The sequence below is a fragment of the Macadamia integrifolia genome, chromosome 11 (genome assembly GCF_013358625.1).
Source record: "Macadamia integrifolia cultivar HAES 741 chromosome 11, SCU_Mint_v3, whole genome shotgun sequence".
NCBI lineage: Eukaryota > Viridiplantae > Streptophyta > Magnoliopsida > Proteales > Proteaceae > Macadamia > Macadamia integrifolia.
Window position 1 is genome coordinate 15,943,321 of NC_056567.1, and position 5,856 is coordinate 15,949,176.

The window sequence follows — 5,856 nt, forward strand, 5'->3', positions numbered from 1 at the left end:
TCACTTGCTTCCATGATTGAGGTTTTGATCTTCACTTCCCTGAAATCATTCTTGGGTTTGAATTTATCGATGCTTAATCTGTACATTTGATTCTCTTAATGGCAAGTTGTTAGTTCAAGGATCTCATCTCTGCCTATGATCCATTATGATCCATGATAAATACCTTTTGATAACCTATGCTTTGCTGTTGGAATCCCCAATATGCTTGTAAGAACGCCTCTGTTATGATCTGATTCCATTCCATATTATCATTGCTTATGATTCTGGTATGCTTATGAGTTTTTGGTTATCCAATCTCGCCAATGCTTTAATGGCTGTGCCATCCATTTTCCTTTCAACTTCATCGATGATTTTATTTTTAAGAGAAATTCACCATGAGCTAAGCCAAAGAGCAGTGGACCTCCACTTGTCTCTCAACCATGAATATATAGATAATAGATTTTCCCTTTCATTCATGAAGAAACATAAACAGCCGATCAGATATAATCCTTTGTTTGACTTGTGTTTTCTTTTTTAAGAATATGGGGTTGGGAAAGCTATTCATCAATGTCAAAAATGCCCTCAATGTAAGAGCCGATCTATAACTTTATTACTTTCTTCTATCACTGTTGTATCTGAATCCATTGAATGTGTAACCAAGATTTGAGGACTACGAACTAGAATTATTGAATGAACATGTAAGCAACAAACCCCTACGCCATTGGCCTTAATTTTCATCATAACATGCATGCTTGTTTCTCTTTATTTTGGGGACTGAATGATTTCAATGGTTGGGTCACTATGTTCTGGTTGCATTTAACATTGTATCATTTGGTTGGCAATATTTCGGTTCTGCTTCTACTTTTTTTCTTTCAGACCAAATATATTTTTGGAGTGATCCATGTGCCAATCCTACCTAGCAGCCCATTCTCTATTTAGGAATTTTTTTGAACTGTTAATGGTGATGGGCTGTTCCGTGTGTCATGGCCCATTTCTACTTCCTATTTTTAAGGCCCTTCTCTTTGAAATGTGATGGGTTGTTCTATGTGTCATGGTCTATGGATAGTTCACTTCCCATTCTGGGCTATTCTCTTTAGGCCTGATAATTGAGATGGGCCACTTTACATATCGAGCCCATTAGTCGCCTACTTATTTTGGGCTGTGTCCACTTGAGATGGCCTAATCCTTGTGCTAGGACCATTGGTAAATTACTCTTTGTTCCAGATCATTTCATTCGGATGGTTCCAAATATCTCATTCTTGGCTCTACTTTTATTCCCAAGGTGTTAAAGCATTTTTCTTCTTCACTTGAAAGAAACTATTATCTTTTAAAATAAAAAATAAAAATAAAAAAGGATTTTTTTCAAGCCACTTAGCTATGGGCCTTGGCCATCAATTGGTCAAGAGCTCGCGTTTGTGTGGCTACATCAATGCGGGCCCTAGATCCCTCCTCAAAAAATGATTTTGTTTTCAAGCTATGAGTCCACGGGCTAAGAGAGCGCATCTCTCTTGAATCCATTTTGGCCACATCGGCCAAATCATGATCTTCATCAAACTTCCAATTTTTATTTTATTTTATTTTATTTTATTTTTTTTTTTTTTTGGGAAACAAAATCATCATCCTCAAATATATTCTTGGCATGGTCAGCCCGATTAGGTTAAACCTAGTTCGAGTCCTTTTATTCTCAATTTCAAACGTGTTAAATAAAAAACGTTTTCCCCTCGGGGTCTAGCCCTTTCATGGCTAGATTCCCTTCCCTGGGTCTACATTCCCTGTCCCATTTGAAAATAAAAATTCGGTTTCCCTTAAAATTTCATTTTTATTTTATCTTTTCTTTTCCTTTCTTTTGTTCTATTACTATTTGATTCTTTCTTTTATTTATTCCCAAATCCCAGTGAAGCAAATGGATTGAACCCTAATGCATAGACTAGGGTGCGATAACATAGGTTGGGCGTGGCTGCCCACAATACCGGCCCGTAGTATAGGATCATTAGATCGATCCCATCTCTAAGAGGATGGGAGGGCTAGCCCGTCATCTAGCCAAATTCCTTTGTGGGGGCTTTTGAATGTTATGCATTTTCTTTTATAATTCATTTAGAATGTATTACTATGTCTCTTTATATTCTTTTTTCTATGTACTCTTTCACTTATGAGCTTTCTACTCTATGTACGCTACCTATTTACTTTCTTTCCATTATGTCATATATTTACGTTACTTGTACACAAACACACACTTGAACCCACCTTGACACTATTTGTGTCCAAACCTAGGAACTGGGTTAGGGCAAAACATCTAAACTCAACCTAGACTAGGATCAAACCTATGACTTGGGTTGATTGAACAAGCAAGTTTACACAGGTCTAGATAGATAGAGATCAACCTCTAGGTCAGGCAAGGCGGGTGTCTAACACCTGTCCAAAGTCTTAGATGAAGACCATCCTCTTTATGTGGCAATGAGTCATAGTCTTCTCTCTCCTTGGGGGAGAGATTTATTTTGGGCCCTAGGCCCATCATCCTAGGTGCAACTCCTTCATTCGGTTTTTGAGGTGCTCTTTTGTGATATCAGAGGGCACGTCACGACTAGATGTATTTTCAGCGCGTATGGTGACGCGCATCCCATTTTCGAGACCCATGGTCTCTACAATTATCTCACTTAATATGATTAGTAACCTTAGTCAATGAAGTGAAGTCATTTGCTTATGTTGAACCTTGTTGTTTTAAAGGAGGATGTAACATGAATATTTTCCTTATTTGGCAGAGAAGGGCTTGGGGAAGTATACGATGGAGACATAGCTTTTGCAAGTGCCCTTCAAAACATTTGGAGGAGGTCATAATGATCTTATTTATGTTGCTTTTGGAGTTTGAAGTAGGAGACTGTTGGACAATTTAGTTGGGTTCAAAATAGTTATTTCTTATTGAGTTGACTCTTTATTTTTTAACAGGAGAACCTTTTTTCTTTTTCTTGTTTAGAACACATGGGAAAATGTTTAAGACTTGTATTTTTACTTTTTTAATTATTGTTTATCTTGATACATTTTAGTTTTTTGATCATTTGCCTTTTTTAGTACTAATATTGCAAAAAAACATACACACATATATGTAGTCAAAACCCACAATATGGACCTCCATCTTACTATGAGCTCTTTTATTCAGTGATGGCCAAACCAAAGGCAATAGGATTTTGGTTAAAATGGACAAATGCTAATGAGTTTATTTGGAGCAATGAAAATCATATTCTCTATATAGCCATTTGCTTGATCAAACAATCAATCATGACAAAAGGGCTATATTGATTGATTTCCTTGAAAGACATATTCTGTCAATCAATCTAATTCTAGGGACTGAATCTCATGATTGATTAATATAAACCTTGGTGATTTCTAATTTTTTTCAATGTTTTATTTTACCATTTGGCAAATTTAGTATAGGTTGATACTTGATATGTAAGTAGAAGCCCTTGGGTTTAGCTATGCACAGAATTTCAGCATGATAATGGGTGTGTTTTTCAATTATTATTTTAGGATAATTGGTGAGGCAAAGGCTTTGGGTTAAGTGTGAGTGTAAAGGCATTTACATAATTATTAGCATATAATTGGTGTTGCATAATTCAAATTGGTTGTAATGGCATCTTGGTAACTATTTTAAATGATTTTACTATGAAAAATAAATGTCAAACAAACATTGAAAAATTTTGCGGTAATATTTTAAAACACATTTTACCTCCTTAAAACAAAGATTGGAAAATTTATCAACATGTAAAATTTTATGCCGAAATAAACGGAGCCTTAAAGAATTAATGAATAATTGAAGAGTGGGTTAGCATAGTTGGTAAGGGACTCAGCTTCAGTTTTATAGGTTTCCACGAGTCTTCTAAGAATAAGCCATCTACTTAGCATGAAACCAAATTGGTTAACTGAGACATCATATTAAACATCTATAACTTTTACCTTATTAATGAGCCATATTTTTAGGGTATAACTCCATCGTAATCCCTTATCCAACTGCTTAAACCTCCCAGCCCTTATTATTACAATCCCTCCACTTTTATCATGTTTAAGTGAAAAAAGATAGAATGCATGTGTGCTAGTCAGCTATGTTGGTCGTTTAAGGAATCAGAACCTACAAACTAGAAAACGCTCAGAAATGAAACATAAAAGTGAAAAGTTTGGGAAGTGTAGTCATCTTGACAAATTTAAACAATCAAACAACATTGATACCATCATTATGATTAGGGTCAATGGCCTAAGAAAAACAAAGATTACCATTCAGATTATCTGTGCGTTGACTCAAAGATATAAACCCTAAAGATCAAGCTCTAATACTAAATATATAATAAAAAATAGGAAGAAAAAGGAAGAGATGGCCAATCGAATCCCAACGATTGGGTTGCATAATTCAAATTGGTTACAATGGCATCTTAATAACTATTTTAAATAATTTTTCTATGAAAAATAAATGTCAGCCAAACATTGAAAATTTTTATGATAGCATTTTACAACCTATTTTACCTCATTGAAACAAACACTAAATGTGTGCTAGTCAGCCATGTGGGTCGTGTAAAGATAGGAATCAGAATCTACAAACTAGAAAATGCTTAGAAATAAAACATAAAAGTGGAAAGTTTGGAAAGTGTAGTCGTCTTGCCAAATTTAAGAAATCAGATAATATTGATACCATCATTATGATGAGGGTTAATGGCCTAAGAAAAGTAAAGAATAACATTCAGATTGTCCATGCGTTGACTAAAAAATATGAACTCTATGAATCAAACTTTGATACCAAATATATAATTAAAAAGAAAAAAGAAAAGAGAACAGAGGATAAGAGCAAATAAATGGCCAATCGGATCTCAACAATTGAGTTGCATAATTCAAATTGGTCATAATGACATATTCGTAACTATTTTAAATGATTTTCTTATGAAAAATTAATGTCAAACAAACATTGAAAAATTTTACGGTAACATTTTACAATATGTTTTACGTTCTTGAAACAAACATTGGAAAAATTTTCAACATGTAAAATTTTTCGGGTAAAATTTTACGCCAAAAAGAATGGAGCCTTAAAAAATTAGTGAATTCTCTTGAAGAGTGGGTTAGCATAGTTAGTAAGGGACTCAACTTCAGTTTTATGGGTTTTCATGAATCTTCTAAGAAAGTAGATCGCTTCAGTAGTAGATCTATTTGGCATGAAACCAAATTGGTTAACTAAGACATCATGCTAAACGTCTATAATGTTTACCTTATTAATGAACCACATTATTAGCGTATAACTATAATACCCTACTTCTTTAACCCGGTCTGATTATACGGTTGACCCGGTTTAACCATGCAGGACCCGAACCGGAGAGAGTTAGAGCGGGTTCCTTATGGACTATGATGGCAAGGGTGACCTTAAACACCGGCTGGCCCGACAAGTCCGAGCCAGTGCCAGAAGAGACGGGAATACCAAGCTATGTACATGCACCTATCATAAGGCCATGTACGGATAAAGCAGGTATGTAACCGTATATTAAGGTGTATACGTATATTACATCATATGCCAAGAGTGATTCGTGCCGAGGGCCAAATTCTATCAAAATCCCAAGTTTTGGCCCTCAGGTGGGCGCATCCACCCACCTGAGTGACCCACCCATGTGAATTACTTAGTATTTTAAAGAAGTATATATAGCATTTATACTTTTCTTTTCTTTTCTCATTTATGACACTCGTACGTTGGTGAGAAGAGTAAAGAGGAGAGAGAAAAGAAAGGAAAGAAGAAGAGAAGAGAAGGAAGAGGAAGAAGAGATGGATTTCAATGGCACCGAGGCTTGATCTTCCCATTCTGACGCCGGAAGAGTGATCTTCAACAATAGATCTACATTTAGAGGTGAGCAA